Here is a 17,870-nt window from a genome sequence, read left to right on the forward strand (position 1 = left end):
ATATGATTAATGTGAATAAAGCCATTTGTAGGTTAGTATCCCTTGACCTGCTGAGAGGATCATTGTGCTTTTGGTCAGCTCTCACTATCAATCACAATTGCTTGGGAGATGAGTAACAAAGCATCTTCATATCTAGGTGTGAGCTCTTAAAGCAGACCAGTTTGGGGGTTTTCCTCAATTTACAAGTTCAGTTTTTCTTGTGTTACTTTGAAGTGCCTGGTGATGCTGCTTGGTTTCTGTTCATCAACAAATTCATTGGAGTGTGATAACTATAGGGAAAGATTAATTATGGTGCTCAAGCATTTGGCCAATGTTTATTGTAAAGCCATGAAGTGTATCTTGTGCTTGAGAAAGGAGGGGTTATGTGCAATAATCTTTGAGCTTTGATTCTGTAATTGCAATATTTGGGGGGTACTAATCTAGGGGGGTTAAAGTGGGGTATATATTTATTGATCCTATAAGTATTTGCTCTCATATTATTTCTCCTGTATTGGGGAGAGATTAGTAATCATAACAAGTCCATTAGTGGGGGAAGTTGGGGAGAGAAGTCACAGAGCGGGATCAGTGGGAGGGTCTCATCCCCAGACTGTGACATTGTCATCTAGTCAGGGTATGATGGCCTCCAGCACCCAAGCAATCTTGATATAGTTTCATTTTGTGATAGAAATAGTCATCATGGTCTACTGACTTCTATAGACACTAGGCTGCCTCTGAATAGGGAATTCCCAATCTTTACTTAGTTCTCTATCAGGTAAGTATTAGATCTTGTGTCTCACTCTTTGTGTATTTAATTGTGTGGTAGCTCTTAAAGGGCCCTTTTCAGTAGTTCTTTGAAGATAACATAGCAGCTACTGATTAGAGACAACGCAAGTGTTTCCAATATTGTCCAAGTCTACAGTGAAATAGGATAAGTCCAGCTATAGAGCAAGTTGAAACTAAAAAACCACCAAGATGTGATCATGTATTACTGTAAAGCAGCCCTCAAAAAAGCAAACAAACAAACAAAAAAAGCAAACCTGCAAATGGATCTGACAACTGGAAGAGTTGTCTCTGATTTCTCTCTTTTCATATCGCTCACATACATCCCCTTCTTTCCTCTGATATGTAGGGTTTAAATTAATGTCCAATACTTCAAGTACTATATTTTACAAAGTTTATTATCTAACTCCACCAAAGCCGTGACAGGAAGATATGAGAGAGAGAGAAAGAGAGAGAACTCTAAAGAATTTATATCCTGTCTACATCAGCATATAACAACAGGAAGAGAGTGGGTCGCTGGGAATCATAGTTTTTTTTTTAGGGTAACAGATTCTAATTACACAGACACCACTGCCACCCTGGAGTAGACCCCCACCACTTCCTACTTAACTGTTGCAATAACCTACTGGAGAGGCTGTCTGTCTCAGGTCTCTCCACACTCCAACCTGGCCTCCACTCAGCCACTAAAGTGATTTTCTTCAAGTGTAGGCCAGATCATGGTCATCCCCTGCCCCATTCAGTGACTCCTTATCATTTCCAAAGATAAAATTTTAACTCTTCTGTTTAAGATTCAAATCCCTTCCTAATCTGTTCCATCCCCTATCTTCTCATAACTTTAGTTCTGCCATATATTCCCTGATCCACTGTCACTAGCCTCCTGGCTATTCCTCAAACAAGACACTCTCTCTTGATTTGGGACATTTTCACTGGGCATCCATTGTACTCCCTCTTCATTTCTGCCTACTCACTTCCTTTAAATCCCAGCTAAAAGTCTGCTGTCTATAAGAAGTTTTTCAAAGCACCCTTTGTTCTAGTGCCTTTTATGTTATTTCAAATCTGCAATGTAAATAGCTTATTTGTACAAAAAGGTCTTTTGCATGTTGAGTCTCCCCATTAGACTGTAAGAGCAGGGACCATCTTTTTTGTCTTTCTTCACATCTTTGGTGGATTTCTGTCCTTCATACTTGAAGAAGACCAATGTGACATCACTAGTGATGTCTTTTGACTCACACATAAATTGGAATTAAGTGAGATAGAGTTGTACAGAGTCTTCAGCCTCACTCTCTCTTCCAGTCATCAAAGGCCAGTGACAAGACAAAACTTAAGATGACTGGCAATGGCTGAGGATGCAGTGGATGACTTCTATGTCTAACCAAGCTCTCCTTTAATCACCATGGCCACTGGAACAAATTATTCTCATCTACCCATTCTGCCTAGAAAAGTCTTCATTTGTCTGGGGTAGATATTGTAAAGAAAATATTACAGCACAAAGTGGCTTTTGGAAGAAAAAGAGATGGAATGTTGAATGAACTGACAATCAACCAGAGGAAGAGAAGATTCCAAAGAGAATTTGGTCAGGAGGCAGTTAAGAAGCCAGCAGCTGGAACTGAGGCACTTCTTCCCTTGAAACTGTTGGGAATAGGCTGGCAGACAGACTTGCTCTGGGTTCCTGATTATCTATTGATTGAGTACAAGAAAGATTGGGAGCTTAGCTCTGAAGAACCTTGATAGTCTCGTTATTCATATCTCCCCATAGAAAATTAACCCTGTTTCTTGAACTTAACACCTTGAGAGAATCCTTCAATTGACAGGAAACCCTTAGAGATTAGGGAAACCTTATTCCCCTCTCACCTCCTCCATTTCCCTTATTTCCTTTACTTTAAGAATAAAACCCTTTTTAGTAAAGTCCTAGATTGTGAGACCAGTCTTTGAAACCCTCTTAAATCTCACCATTTGAAGTCAGCTGAGAGAGACAGGAAGTGGGGGGGGGGGGGGAAGGAGTGCAAAACCTAGCCTTTGCCCTAGCTGGCTACCTGTGTCCCAATCCTTATCACCCTATATATCCTTGTAATAGCGTCTATTACAGTAGATACCCCCACCCCAATTCACCAATTGATCTGTTACCCTCAACTTGGTTTAACTCACTTGCCAAGATGGTTTACCAGGGTATGGCTGTTTTTCATGCTACATACAGCTTCTTGGAGCCACAGGTGAGAGCTGAACAGCAGGTGGTTCCTAGAGAAGGAAAGCAGACCTGGAAAAGTCTCAGCAAGCCCTCATTCTAGAAGTATCAGTTTTCTTTGAAGTATCTGATACATAGTAAAAAATTAATAAATGCTTATTAATTGACTGGTTGACTGTATCAGACTTCTTGAAATTGGAAAAATAGTGAGACCAATTTGTAAAAAAAAAAAACTGCTAACCAATTGGTTCTTTTAAACCAACTACAACAATATGTTGTTGTGAGCAAAGCAACATGAAGTCTGGAGTAATAAAAAATTAGGGGGAAAAACTTAATTTCTACACAAAAAACTCATTTTTCCTTCATTCAAAACAATTGTCAGAAGCCCATAGAAGCAGCCAAGTGGCTCACTGGAGGCCTGGAAATAAGAGATCCTGGTTCAAATCTGTCCTCAGACACTTCCTATCTGTGTAATCCTGGGCAAGTCACAACCCCCATTGCCTAGCCCATACCACTCTTCTGCCTTGGAGCCAATGCACACAGTATTGATTCTAAAGTGGAAGGTAAGAGGTTTAAAAAAAAAGTAGTACAGGACAGACTGTAAAATCTGGATATTTTCATCATGCCCTAAAATATACACAAAAGCAAAATTGTCTCAGAATTATAGAAATTGCCAAATGAATATGGGATGCTACAACATATATAGCCTTGCACTATGTCACATTTTATAAAGGTTAAGAAAGCTGCACTTTGTGATGGCAAAAAAATTGGAAAATGAGGGGATGCCCTTCATTTGGGGAATGGCTGAACAAATTGTGGTATATGTTGGTGATGGAATACTATTGTGCTAAAAGGAATAATAAACTGGAGGAATTCCATAGAGACTGGAATAACCTCCAGGAAGTGATGCAGAGCGAGAGGAGCAGAACCAGGAGAACATTGTACACAGAGACTAATACACTGTGGTACAATCAAATGTAATGGACTTCTCCATTAGGGTCAATGCAGTGATCCTGAATAAGTAGAGGGATTTGAGAAAAAACACTATCTACATTCAGAGGAAGAACTGTGGGAGAAAAACAACTGCTTTATCACATGGGTCAAGGGGATATGGCTGGGCATGTAGACTCTGAATGAACATCGTAGTGCAAACACCAACAACATGGAAATAGATTTTGTTCAAGGACACATGTAAAACCCAGTGGAATTGAGCATCAGGTATTGGGAGGGGGGTGGGAGAAGGGGAGGGAAAGAACATGAATCATGTAACCATGGGAAAATCTTCTTAATCAATTAAATACAATTTAAAATTAAAATTTTTTAAATGTCTCTAAGAGATAAATATGCTTCAGTAGCCTGGATATTCACCTATTTTAAATGCAACAGAAAACCTATGGCCTATAATACAAGGTTAGACTTGGAAATATGGACTATTCATCAAAGTTCTACTTAATATCCAAAAATGATAAGTGATTTCATGATAATAAATTAGAGAATTGTTGTTACAGTCCTATGAACTCAGTGCCAAATCATATCAAAACAAGTGATTACTGCAAAAGGGCAGTCCTTGTTTCTTTTTCAAGGTGTAAAAAGTGTCAAGGTGTAAAAAGTAGTAAAGTTGCTTGAAGGCCAGTAAACTAATTTTTACTTTATCCCAGTTAATTTCCTCACCATTGCATGTGGTTGGTAGTTGGTCTTTGTGCAATTGATTAACTTCTAGCTTGCAATTCTAATTCTTTCCCTTATCTCCCACCTCCAGGACAGGCTATATACTAGTAAATGAATGGCTAGAGTGCTGAGTCTGGAATTAAGAAGACTTGAGTTCAAATCTAGTTTTAGGTACTTACTAGCTGTGTGACCCTAAATGAGCCATTTAGCCTCAGTTTCCTCAACTGTAAAATGGAAATAATTACCTACTGGGCTTATTATGATGTTCAAATGAGATAATTTTTTAAAATTTTAATAATGTGTTTGGTACATACTAAATACTATATAAATTCTTTTTCCCTTCCCTTGCCCACTTTCCTCCAAAGATCTTTGCAAAAGCTATCTCTACAGGGGCAGCTAGGTAGCTTAGTGGATAGAGAACCAGACCTAGAGATGAGAGATCCTGGGTTCAAATGTGACCTCAGACATTTTCTGGAGGTGTGATCCTATGCAAGTCACTTAATCTTCATTGCCTGTTGCATACCTTTCTTCTGCCTTGGAATCAATACTTAGTAAGGGTTCTTTTTTTTTTTAAGCCATCTCTACTTCATAGACTCTCTGACTTCTTTCAAAACTCAACATGTATCTAATTTTTAAAATTATTATTCGTAGAATTTATTTACAAGCATCTCAGCCCCCCCCTCCCCTCCCTGCATCTAGAGGGCATCATCCAAGAGACAGAAAAGTATATAGGAATTATATCTTCCCTGTTTCCAGTTTCCAGTTCATTCTCTGAAGGTGACATTCACAAGTTATTCTTCAAGTATTAAATGAGTAACTGTGTGCCATGTTCTCTTGGTTCTACTCATTTCACTGGTCATTCTTTCATGTAGTTCTTTCTAAGTTTTTAAAAATTAGCCACCTCATTGTTGTTTGTGGCACCGTAGTATTCCGGCACAATCACATGGCCCAATTTGTATAGCCATTCCCCAATGGCCGGGCATCCCTTCGGTTTCCAGTTCTTTGCTACCACAAACAAAAAGAGCTGCTCTCAATATTCTGGGACATGTGAGCTCTTTCCTTTTCCCTTGAACCACCACCTCATCCTAGACTATAGAGTCGAGACAATTTCACTTTTTGACTTGAAATCCCCAACACAATCCCCGGCATATTTCTTTAATAGATGCCTGATGAAAGCTAATGTGCTTCAATAGAATCAAGCCTGCCCCCAACTCTTTAATCTTATTCTCAGCTCTATTTAGTGAAATCCGTGTTACTGTATATTCATTGTTTCTCTCTTCCTGATTAGGAAAAATGTTCCAGGGCAAGGATTGGGTGAATTCACAACCCTCTGCCTCCAAGCACTGCTTTCTGATTCCAGAGGGAGCTTTGGATCATCCAATATCATGTTACACCTTCCCAAGCATAATTCCTGGTATTGTCGTGATGTTATGACCTACTATTAACCTCTGCCTCGAATAATCTTGTTCCAAGCCATATCTGATTAGGAGAAACATTTTTCTCTCCCTCTTAGGGGAGGAGGCACATGACAACAGCTCATGGAATGGTGAGTGGGGAAGTACTTGTTTTCTTCACATTGCAAAGAGTGAGAGGTCATGGAAAAACCAGGGCTGAGCTGCCTTGCCGACCAAGACTTGTCCCTGAGCAGTTGTAACTTGCACTGACCCCACCTTCTTTTCTTGGCTTGCTCTGTTCCCTTTTCTTCAGAATTATTCTGTCTCCTAGGCTTTGGATGCTGGCTATGCCCTTTAACTGTCTTATGCAATACTAGAAAAATTAAAGGAACTTTTCTGTGGTTTTGCTATAATTGTAAAATCGCATAATCCTTTGTTATATATTGGAAAAGTTACTAATTCAGTCACTTTTTTGGTTTGTTTTTATGCCAGTATACTCCTCAGTATAGCACCTGCATCTTTTCTCCCTCCCTCCCTCTCTTTCTCTTCCTTTCTTTCCTTTCTTCCTTCCTTTCTTCATTTAGTGGTTTTAAGTATGGGAAAGTCCTCCAGGGTTATCACTGCCTATGGATTATAATCTCTAAAGAGAGTTTCCTGAGACTCAAGGAGTAATGACTAGCCCAGAGTCACACAGCAAATGTCAGAGGCAGGGGTTGAATTCAGAACTTCCAGATTTCAACACTCTACCACCATGGAAGACACCTGCACCTTTAGTTCAATGGTTCTAATTTGGTTGGGATCTGACTCTTCAGGTCCCCATTTGGGGTTTTCTTTCTTTTTTTTTAATTTTTAAATTTATTTTAAAAATATTTCCCCATGGTTGCATGATTCATGTCCTCTCCCTCCCCTCTCTCCTCCCCACTCCTGGAGCTGACAAGCAATTCCACTGGGTTGTACATGTATTTTCACTCACAACCTATTTCCATATTATTCCTTTTTTGTAACAGAGTCATCTTTTAAAACCTAAACCACAAATTCTATATCCATATAAACAGGTGATAAATCATGTTTTTTCTTCTACATTTCTACTCTCACAGTTCTTTCTCTAGATGTGGATAGCATTCTTTCCCATAAGTCCCTTAGAATTGTCCAGAATCATTACATTGCTATTAGTAGCAGTCAATTACATTTGATCATCCCACAATGTTTCAGTTACTGTGTATAATGTTCTCCTGGTTCTGTTCATTTCACTCTGCATCCGTTCATATAGGTCTTTCCAGTTCTTATAGAAATCCATCAATTCATTATTTCTTATAGCACAAGAGTATTCCATCACCATCATATACCATGATTTATTCAGTCATTCTGCAAACAAGGGACATAGAGGGGTTTTCTTGTCAAAGATACTGGAGTTTCTCCAACTCATTTAACAGATGAGGAAACTGAGGCAAACATGGTTAAGTGCCTCACCTAGAGGTCACCCAGCTAGACCAGAACTCCTGACTGCCAGCCTGGCACTCTATTGTGCCATCTAACCATCATTTGTACCTACTAGACACTTAATAATTAAAGATTTATTGAGCTGAATACTTATTTTAGAATGTTCTTTTTGGGGTTCTTCCTAAGAGCAACACTACACAAGCACTAAGTTAAAAGGAATATTTAATTAACTATGTCAAAGTACTAGAATCAAGAACACAGGTTTCCCTTTCTATTCAGGACCTTAACTCCTTGTGCGATCTCAGAGCATCCTCATTTCAGGCCAATTCATATCTTTCTCTGCATCCCTAGTAAACAGGATCATTAAGTCATATCATCTGAGAATTGGAAGTGACCTTAGGGATGTCCTAATCCAACTGCCCATCCAGTGAAGTAATCCTCTGTACTATATCCCTGACAGATGGTCACTCAACCTCTAAACCTTTCCCAAAAAAAGAAAATGCCTCTCTCTCTTTTGAAAATTCATTTTTATTATTAAGTACAAATAACCTCATTATCCTGTTCCTCTACATTTCTCTCTCTCACACACACATATATATAATGAAGAAATTTGAAAAAGAAAAAGAAAACTCATGACAAAGTTACATTATCTAGCAAAAGAAATTCCACATTAACCATATGTGAAAATGCATGTCTCTTTCTGCATCTTAAGTCCATTTCCTTTATATTAAGAGTGGAGTAATATGTTTCATCTTTAGTCTTTTGAATTTGTGGTTTGGCATTTCAATACCTAGAGTTCTAAAGTCTTTCCAAGTTGTTTTCCTGTACATTGTTTTATCATTGTATAAATTGTTCTAACTAGATCCATTTTGTTTTGTATCAGTTCATCATTTTCTTCTGAAATTGCCCATTTCATCAGTTCTTATTTTAATCAGTCATTTCAGTTGAGTCCAACTCTTCACGACCCCATTGAGGGTTTTATTGGCAAAATTACTAGAGTAGTTTGCCATTTCTTTTCCCAGCTCTTTTACAGATGAGGAAACTGAGGCAAATAGGGTTAAGTGACTTGCCCAGGCTCACATAGCTACTAAGTGACTTAGGTTATATTTGAACCAAAAAGATGAGTCTTCCTGACTCCAAGTCAAACACTCTATCCACTGCTCCACATCATTTCTTATGACATAATACTACACTTCCATTATGTTTATATACCATAATTTGTTTAGCCATTTCCCAATAGGAAGATATTCCTTTAGTATCCAAATTTTAGCTACCATGAAAAAAGCTGCTACAAATGTTTTAGGACATATAGATCTTTTTTCCTTCTTTTATTTCTTTTTGGGGCATAAGTGCCATATTTGGGTCAAAGGGTATGTACAGTTTTGTAGCTTTCTGGGCTTAGTTCCAAATTGCTTTCCAGAGCTCATTCCTTTTTAAAAAGTTCAGTTAGAAAGTTTTGAAAAATGACAGAAGTGAGAAATATGTCCTGTAAGTAAGCCAAAGATGAGTAAATAACCTTCAGTGTCTCATGCTTCAAAAAACAAAACAAAGAAGTCAAAGAACTCTGTAAAGATAACCCAAATATTTTCTTAAGAATTCTATGGGATTGAAATCTGGCTTCACACACTTGCTAGCTGTGTCACCCTGGGCAAATCACTTAACCCCAATTGTCTATTAAGGAAGGAAGGAAGAAAGAGGAGAAGAAGAAGAAGAAGAAGAAGAAGAAGAAGAAGAAGAAGAAGAAGAAGAAGAAGAAGAAGAAGAAGAAGAAGAAGAAGAAGAAGAAGAAGAAGAAGAAGAAGAAGAAGAAGAAGAAGAAGAAGAAGAAGAAGAAGAAGAAGAAGAAGAAGAAGAAGAAGAAGAAGAAGAAGAAGAAGAAGAAGAAGAAGAAGAAGAAGAAGAAGAAGAAAAAGAAGAAGAAGAAGAAGAAGAAGAAGAAGAAATCTACCTCCATCAAAAAATCCTATACCTAGAAAAAATAATCCAGTGAACAACAGGATTGGGGTTCAGCTGGCCATATTTTAAATGCAAAGAAATTACCCTAAATAGTATCTGTAAATCAGAGTTTGGCCCTGACTACACAGCTGTATCTTCAGAAACTGTCGTGACATCTCAAAATCTTGAGTAACTAGTTTGTTTTCCAGCTGAATTCAGTTCCCACGGGGCTCTATAGAGCCAGGGTGTGATCTCGACTTTTTCCCATTTCTTGGGCAAACTTCATCCAAGTTCTCATTTCAATATGCTTCAGCACAATCCAAATAGCACACAACCAACCTAACAATTCGGATCCTAGTTTTTGGAGCACACCTCAAAATTAACAGCTGGAAAGTGTGAGCAATATTTTTGACCACTACAACTTCAAGAACTTTCTGTTCCTTAGTACCTCATTTGGTCCAGAATAATTTCCTAACGATCTAGAAAAATATATTAAATGCTTTTTTCAGTTTAAAACAGGCTTAGGATAACAATGAAGTCCCTACTCCATCACTAACTTGTTTTTATGTACCCAGGACATTTTAAACTTCTCTAACTACCCAATCTATCTTGCTCAGTTGTTGAGAGGATGGAAGATAATAGATATTACAGCACCTGTTTTAAATGCAAAATTTTTTAATTGTATCATATTTCATAGGATTTAAAGCTAGAAAGAATTTTAGAAATTATCTAAGTCTAGGGTGGTTCTTTTTTTAACCCCTTGCTTTCCATCTTAGAATCAATACTGTGTATTGGTTCTAAGGTGAAAGAATGATAAGGGCTAGGCAACGGGAGCAAGTGACTTGGTCAGGGTCACCCATCTAGGAAGTGTCTGAGGCCAAATTTGAACCCAGGACTTCCCATCTCCAAGGCTGACTCACTATCTACTTAGCCACCTAGATGCCCCTTAGTTAAGGAGTTCTTAACTTAGGGTATACAAGGGGTGGGTATATAGTTTGACTTCCCATGAATTTGGGATTCTTAAATTTGGGTAACTGTATTTCAATATGGGAATATCTTGGCCCAATGGGGAGAGTGCTGGAGTCAGGAAGACTCATTCCCTTCAGCCTCCGACACTTCCTAGCTAAAGACCTGGGCACGTCACCAATACTCAATATTGATTATTTCAGACAGAAGGTGAAGTTTTGTTTCTCTTGTTTTTAAATGAGCTGCAGAAGGAAATGTCATACCATTCCAGTATCTTTGCCAACGAAACCCCAAATGGAGCTACAAAGAGTCAAACACAGCTGAAACAAGTTAACAACAACACATTTAAAGATAACCGCTTTGCTTTGGGATCCGTATACTATATGCCATTTTACAACATTCTTCTGAGGAAGAGTTCAAAGGTTTCAAATGGGCAAGGCAGTCAGAAGGGCCCATGACATAGAAAATGTTTAGCACCCTTGACCTGGTCTATCCTTCTCCTTTTATACAGGAGGGAGCAGAGGCCCAACCAGATCAGACACTTACCTAAGGTCATACATATAAGTGGCTTATTTGGTCGGCCTTGGGATGTCAGTATCCATAGACTGGATTCACATCCGGGTCCCTGACCCGGAGCTTATTCTGGCTTGAATCACGTTGATATTATTAACTGGGTGATACAAGTTAAGTCTCATAACAAGTCCCATGAAGCTTTCAAATTGTCATGTTGTAATAGAAATTTTGCCACAATGAATACATTCGAAATCACATTCTTAAACAGTGTACAAAGCAAACTGAGCTCATGCCTAGCATTTCTTAAATACAAGGTTGAGTAACTTTTCCCCTCATTGAGCCATGGAGGGGGGAAGAGTCATTCCCCTCCAAAAAAAAAAAATGTGGACTGAGAAGTAAGAAGCTGCTGAAAATGCTGCTGCCAACGTTGAGAATTTCCTCTCCTCTAAGGCAAAAAATCAATCAATAAAACCCCATCAAACTGAAGTTAGAGCTCTAACAATCTACTCGAGAGCTTCTCTTCCTTCTCTGAGGATGCTTTCCCAAAATAAAGCGTGAAGGTGAATTCACCCCCTTTCATTAAATACCGATGTGCTTATTGCATGGACTATGTCAGGGATGCACACAAATATTCCAGAAGTCTTAGCTCAAAAATGCCCTGATGTTTTTGGAACATCCAATGTTCATTTTTCTTAATGAGCTGAAGGATGAACCAGTAGATATAAAATTTAGAAAGCTACAATTTTCTCTTGACATCAATTTCCCCATCTCTAAAATAAGTGAGATAGATTAGATGAGCTCTAAGATCTCTACCCATGTGGTGATAAATGTTTAACAACCTGATTTCTTGGAGGAGTTGTGAAATATACTTATGATACACTTTCTGATTTAATCTGTTTTATTAACATTTCCCCCATCATTTTCTTAAGCCTAGCTAACCAACAGAACAATAAATCTAGCCCTGGTTGGTAGTGTTCACCAATTTCTGAATGAAAATTTAACAATCAGCTCTCCAGAACTGGTTTGAGCTAGCATACTCTATCTCTTACATCTCTAAGACTATTATTCTATAAAAGTATTCATCATCAAACTAGGCTCCTTATTTATGCCACAGTGAATCAAATGAACAAATGTTCCTTCTACATAGTATTGAAAGATGTAGATTTTTTTCTACTTCTCCCATTTCCTAAATCATTTAAAAAAGTTGTTCTGCTTAATGATGAATTGAAATTCTGAGGAAAGAAGAGATGGAGTGAGGGGGTGGGGTGGGGTGGGGGAGCAAAGAACTATAAAGAATTTAATTATACTTCAGCTCTCCTTTTTCCCAATGTTTTCACACTTCTAGTATTAGATATATCCAGGGGTTAGGAACAGTTACTGCATCCAATTTCAGATCTCAAAGAATAGAAACATAGTCCTCACCTAATTGTAGAATGTTGCACACATTTAGATACAATCACTATCATTTGGTTTTGCTTTACTGTTTTACTTTGTTACAAGCAAGACCTCATTTGGTGGGTGAGATAAGAGAAAGGTATGTATGGAAGAGTTTTTTGGTTTTATTTTTTAAACTCTTATTCTGTCTTAATAACAATTCTAAGATAGAAGGGCAAGGCCTAGGGAGTTGGGGTTAAATGACTTGCCCAAGGTCACATAGCTAGAAGTATATAAGATTAGATTTGAGTCCTGGTCCTCCTGACTGGAACACTATCCACTGTTGCCACCTAGCTGCCCCTGTTGAAGAATTCCGGGGAAATATTTTTACTTTGTTACACTGATATAAAAACAAAAGTATCAATTATACTTTTGTTAAGATCAAAATGGATTCAAGATATAAGTATAAAAAGAGCTATCATAAGCAAATTAGATTCATTAGATTCAAATTAGATATCAGATTTTTAGATAGGAGAAAATTTATGATTAACCAAGAGAGAGAAAACTTTGTGAGATATAAATGGGTTATTTTTAATACATTAAATTGAGAAGGTTTTGTATAAATAAAACAAACAGTTAAGATTAGAAAGAAATCAGTAAGTTAAGGATAAAAAATTATAGACACTTTCTTGGATAGAGGTCTCATATCTAACTTATATAGAGAATTTTGTCAAATATATAAGAATAAGAGCCATTCCCCAATTGATAAATAGTCAAAGATTTGAATAGACAATTTTTGGATAAAGAAATCAAAGCTATGTATAATTTTATGAAAAATTCTCTAAATTATTATTGATTAGAGAAATGCAAATGAAAACAACTCTGAGGTATCATCTCACACCTATCAGATTGGCTAAAATGGTAAAAAGGGCAAAATGACAAACATTGAAGGAGTTGGGGGGAAATGGGAACACTAATACATTATTGATGGAGCTGTGAACTGATCTAACCATTTTGGAGAGCAATCTGGAGTTATAAACTTGTGTATACTTTTTGACCCAGCAATACCACTATTTGATTTATTTCCTATGATGATCAAGGAAAATAAAAAATAAACTATATGTTCTAGATATTTAAAGCAGTGCTATTTATGGTAGCAAAGAATGAGAAATTGAAGGGATATTCATCAACAGGGGAATGGCTAAACAAGTTGTGGCATAAGAAATGATGAACAAATTAATTTTGAGAAGACCTGGAAAGAACTACATAAAATTATGAAGAGTGAAATGAGCAGAACTAAGAGAACATTATATACAGCAACAGAAATATTGTTTGAAGGATGGTTTGCGTATGTCTACCTCTACAGAAAGAACTGACAAATAGAAATAAGTAAGACATAATTATATATATATATATATATATATATCTTTTTTGTCAAATGATGCCTTCTTTAATGGGGGAGGGAGGAAAGAAATGGAGGGAATTAGCTGGGCATTTAAATGTAACGAACAGAATAATAAATAAATACAATTTTTAAATGATAGGGGGAAATATTTGTGTTAAGAAAGAAAGAAAAAGAGCAGTAGCAGACCCCTTTAAATCTATTTTAAGGGTTTCTGGGAAATATACAAAATGGTGATAAATACATTCAAAAAGAATACAAGGGTGAATGTGTTAATCAGCCTTTCTGACCACCAAATTTCTCAAATGTCTGCCATGGTCTCTAAGAGACAAAGAAGCACTCATACTAATTCCAGGAAAAGCAGTCCTTCCTAAAACAAAGGTTAAATTCCAGTGGCTACAATGCTAAGGGTAGCAGTGTTTTATATGCAGCAGAGCTGAAGCTTGCTCCAAGTGCAGCAATCTAAGGCAAAGAAATCCCAGATGCCTTTTGGGTGTACTCATCATCAGCAAGATGGTTGCAAAAAAGGATTAAGGGAATTCCATTGGTGCTACAGAAGTCATTCTAGCAGTTTCCTTCTTTCTGCTCATGAAAAAAGTTCTTTAACTTTTTTGTGTGCCCTTTGGCAGTCTGGTAGACCCTGCCATCCCCTTCTTGGAACAATGTTTGTGAATGTCATAAAATTGTTTTATTTGGGGCTTTTTTTTTTTCATAGAATTTCAAATGTAGTTGAGATTAGAAAGAAATCAGTAAGTTAAGGATAAAAAATTATAGACACTTTCTTATATTAAAATTGAAATAATTCTCAGAATGTTTTTTTAATTAGTTCCCAGACTCCGGTTAAGAATTTCTACTAGGAGAAGGGAACCATTCTGGCTAATTGATATCAGGTGAAGAAATGACTTAGCTCTGCATGATTTTCCCATTCTGTTCTTGAATCCATTCCTGATAGCATTTTAAGTACTTCTATTTTTATTCTCCAGTCATAGCTCAGGCTAGGATTACCCCCTTCTTTAACCCACCCACATCTGTTCACCTCCAAGCTCTTAAAACTTCTTTCAAGATGGCAGGTGTTCTTGTGACTAAACCCAATTCTGCTAGATCACCTTAAATTAGCAACAAAGATGCAAAATAATAATAAAAGCATAATGACAAAATAAGGGAAGGGAAAGAAAACCCTCATTGGAATGTCATCAAAAGGAAAATGAACAAAAATGACCATAGAAATGAGTAAAAATAAAAAGACCCCAGTACAGTGAATGGATCAAAGAAAACAAGAGTGTTCTGAAGGAACTAAGAAGATTGAAAGGATATAGCTATACCTCTAGAAGACACTACGAGCATAATGCAAAAACCTCTAAAATGACTTAGACTCAAAATGAAGGACCTAGAGAGGAAGACTTGGCATCTGTAAGAATAATAATTAGATGACAGGAGGAACAATTCAACAAAGCAAACATGAGGATTGTCAATGAAGAAGAAATGGCAGAAAGTCCTAAGGAAACAGTAAACTCTCTGAGAAGACTGACTTAGATAGAATGCAAAAATACAGTGATAGAAGAGCAAAATATTTAAATAACAGATAAATGTAGAAGACTTCAGATCTCTGCAAACCATAACAACAGAAGTAAATAGTAAGGCAATCTGAAAATTATTATTTTTCCAGAAAAATATGGAAAAAAACACCACATTCCAGGAAAACATACTAAAAAAATTAACCAAACATATTAGAGCAGAGTGCAAACTGGCAGAATATATAGGAGATAAATGGGGAAAGAAGCCTAATTCTGCTTACCCAGAAATTTAACTACTAGGTTCCAGAGCGTCAAGGTCAAAGAGGGATATGAAGTAGCAATTTACCTATTTTTTTAACCTTTACCTTCTATTTTAGCATGAATTCGAAGACAGAAGAGTGGCAAGGGTTAGGCAATTGGGGTTAACAAACTTCCCTAGGGTTACATAGCTAAGAAGTATCTGAGGCATTGGAAAATGAGGGGATGCCCTTCAATTGGGGAATGGCTGATTGTGGTATATGATGATGATGGAATACTATTGTGCTCAAAGGAATAATAAAGTGGAGGAATTCCATGGAGACTGGAACAACCTCCAGGAAGTGATGCAGAGTGAGAGGAGCAGAACCAGGAGAGCAATGTACACAGAGACTGATACACTGTGGCACAATTGAATGTAATGGACTTCTCCATTAGTGGCAATGCAATGACCCTGAACAACTTGGAGGAATCTACGAGAAAAACCACTATCCACATCCAGAGGAAACACTGTGGGAGTAAAAAAAACTCCGAAGAAAAACAACTGCTTGAATACATGGGTTGAAGGGATATGGCTGGGGATGCAGACTCTAAATGAACATCCTAGTATAAACAACAACATGGAAATGGGTTCTGATCAAGGACACAAGTAATACCCAATGAAATTGCACTTGGGTGCAGTAAGAGTGGGTGGAGGGGAGGGAGAGAAATAATTTGATTATTGTAACCAAGGAATAATGCTCTAAATTGACTAAATAAACGTATTCAAATGGGGAAAAAAAAAAGAAGTATCTGAGGCTACATTTGAACCCTGGCCTTCCCAACCCCAGCCTTGGCACCCTATCCACTGTGCTACCTACCTGCTCCTGAAGCAATTTATCTTTGAACAATATTGATGTGCAAGACCCCTAAATGAAGACAATAAATGGAGGAAGACTCTGGAATGCAATTTATCAAAAGCAAGGAAATTTGGTCTACATCCCTTAAATTGCTTATTCTGTGAGCCTAAACATACTCCAATATAATAAAATATATCTCTTCAATTAGGCCAAGAAATCTAATTTTTCTTCCTGCTAAGAATTCCAAAAGGAGGCAGGGCCTTTGTCAATGACTCGTTTAAAAATAAACAGAAGAAGTAAATTCAGAAAGGGACAAAGACAAACAGGGCATGAACTATTATGTCAAATTCAAAATCTTTTTAAAAACAAGCTACATGTAATGCACATTCATGGTTCTGTATGCACTCCTCATTTTCTGTTTTAGAAATGTTCATGTTTATGGAGGGAAATTTCATAATCAAAATGATTTAAAACAAAAAGGAAGGTAAGAAGTGGGAGGGTGGGACAGCTGGGTGGCTCAGTGTATTGAGAGCCAGGACTAGAAATGAGAGGCCGTAGAGTCAAATATGGTCTCAGACACTTCCTAGCTGTTGTGACCCTGTTTATTCCCCTTGCCTAGCTCTTCTGCCTTGCAACCATTGTAGAGTATTGATTCTAAAATGAAAAATATGGGTTTGATCTTTTTTAAATGAAAGAAGAAAGGAAGAAAACCAATAAAGCCTTAACAGTGGACAGTGGAATCATTCCTTAAGGAAGTAGGGAGCCAGATAAGATTCTCACTCTTCATTATTATATTGAGTTTCTGCTGAGAGAAAAAGTTACGCCATGTCTCTTACCCCACAAGGCTCCCACCTCCCCAGTCCTTCATTTATGCATTCTACTTGGGAAAATTATACTTCCCATCAGGCTCTGCCAATAAGGAACTACATTTATTTTATTTAAAAAAGGAAAGAGGATGAGTGTGAGGAAATGTGAGAAGCATGAGCTGGATATGAATTTATACAGAGCGAATTTATAAATTTATAATTTATAAATTATTTATAAAGCAGAACCAGGATTCCAATATATACAATGATGACAATAATGTAAAAGAAAACATTAAAATCAGTTCGTCGATAAAGTTCCTACTATGATAAGTTGTGGGTATACAAAAAGAGGGAAAAGATAGTTCCTGCCCTCAAGAAGTTCACAATCTAATGGGAGGGGAAATAATAAAATACAGCTGACCTCAGAAGGCACTGATCATTATTGTTTCCTGACTACAGAGGATGAAGTACACACATCCCTCCTTTCAGTGGAGGACTATGGACACTAAATGTTACATACACTAATAGGAATGGCCACTATTTTGCTTCATTTTCTTGAACCATTTCTTTTTTGTTGTTATGAGAGAATTCTGGGGTGGAATGTTTATTTTGGCCAATGACTGCTGTGTAAGAACAAAAGACATCAATAGAATTTAGTAGCTCCTGCCCTACTTGTCTGTGTTCCTTCTTTTCTTCTGCTCTCTTCTATCTTTTAAGAATATTTCATTTCCACTCTTTTCTTTCTTGCTTGCTTTTTTTTTTAAAGGGGAAACTCATTACTCTTATCATGGGGCCTGGCATAAAGTAAAGCACTTAATGAAGA

This window comes from Monodelphis domestica, chromosome 5 (genome assembly GCF_027887165.1).
Source record: "Monodelphis domestica isolate mMonDom1 chromosome 5, mMonDom1.pri, whole genome shotgun sequence".
Classification (NCBI taxonomy): Eukaryota; Metazoa; Chordata; class Mammalia; order Didelphimorphia; family Didelphidae; genus Monodelphis; species Monodelphis domestica.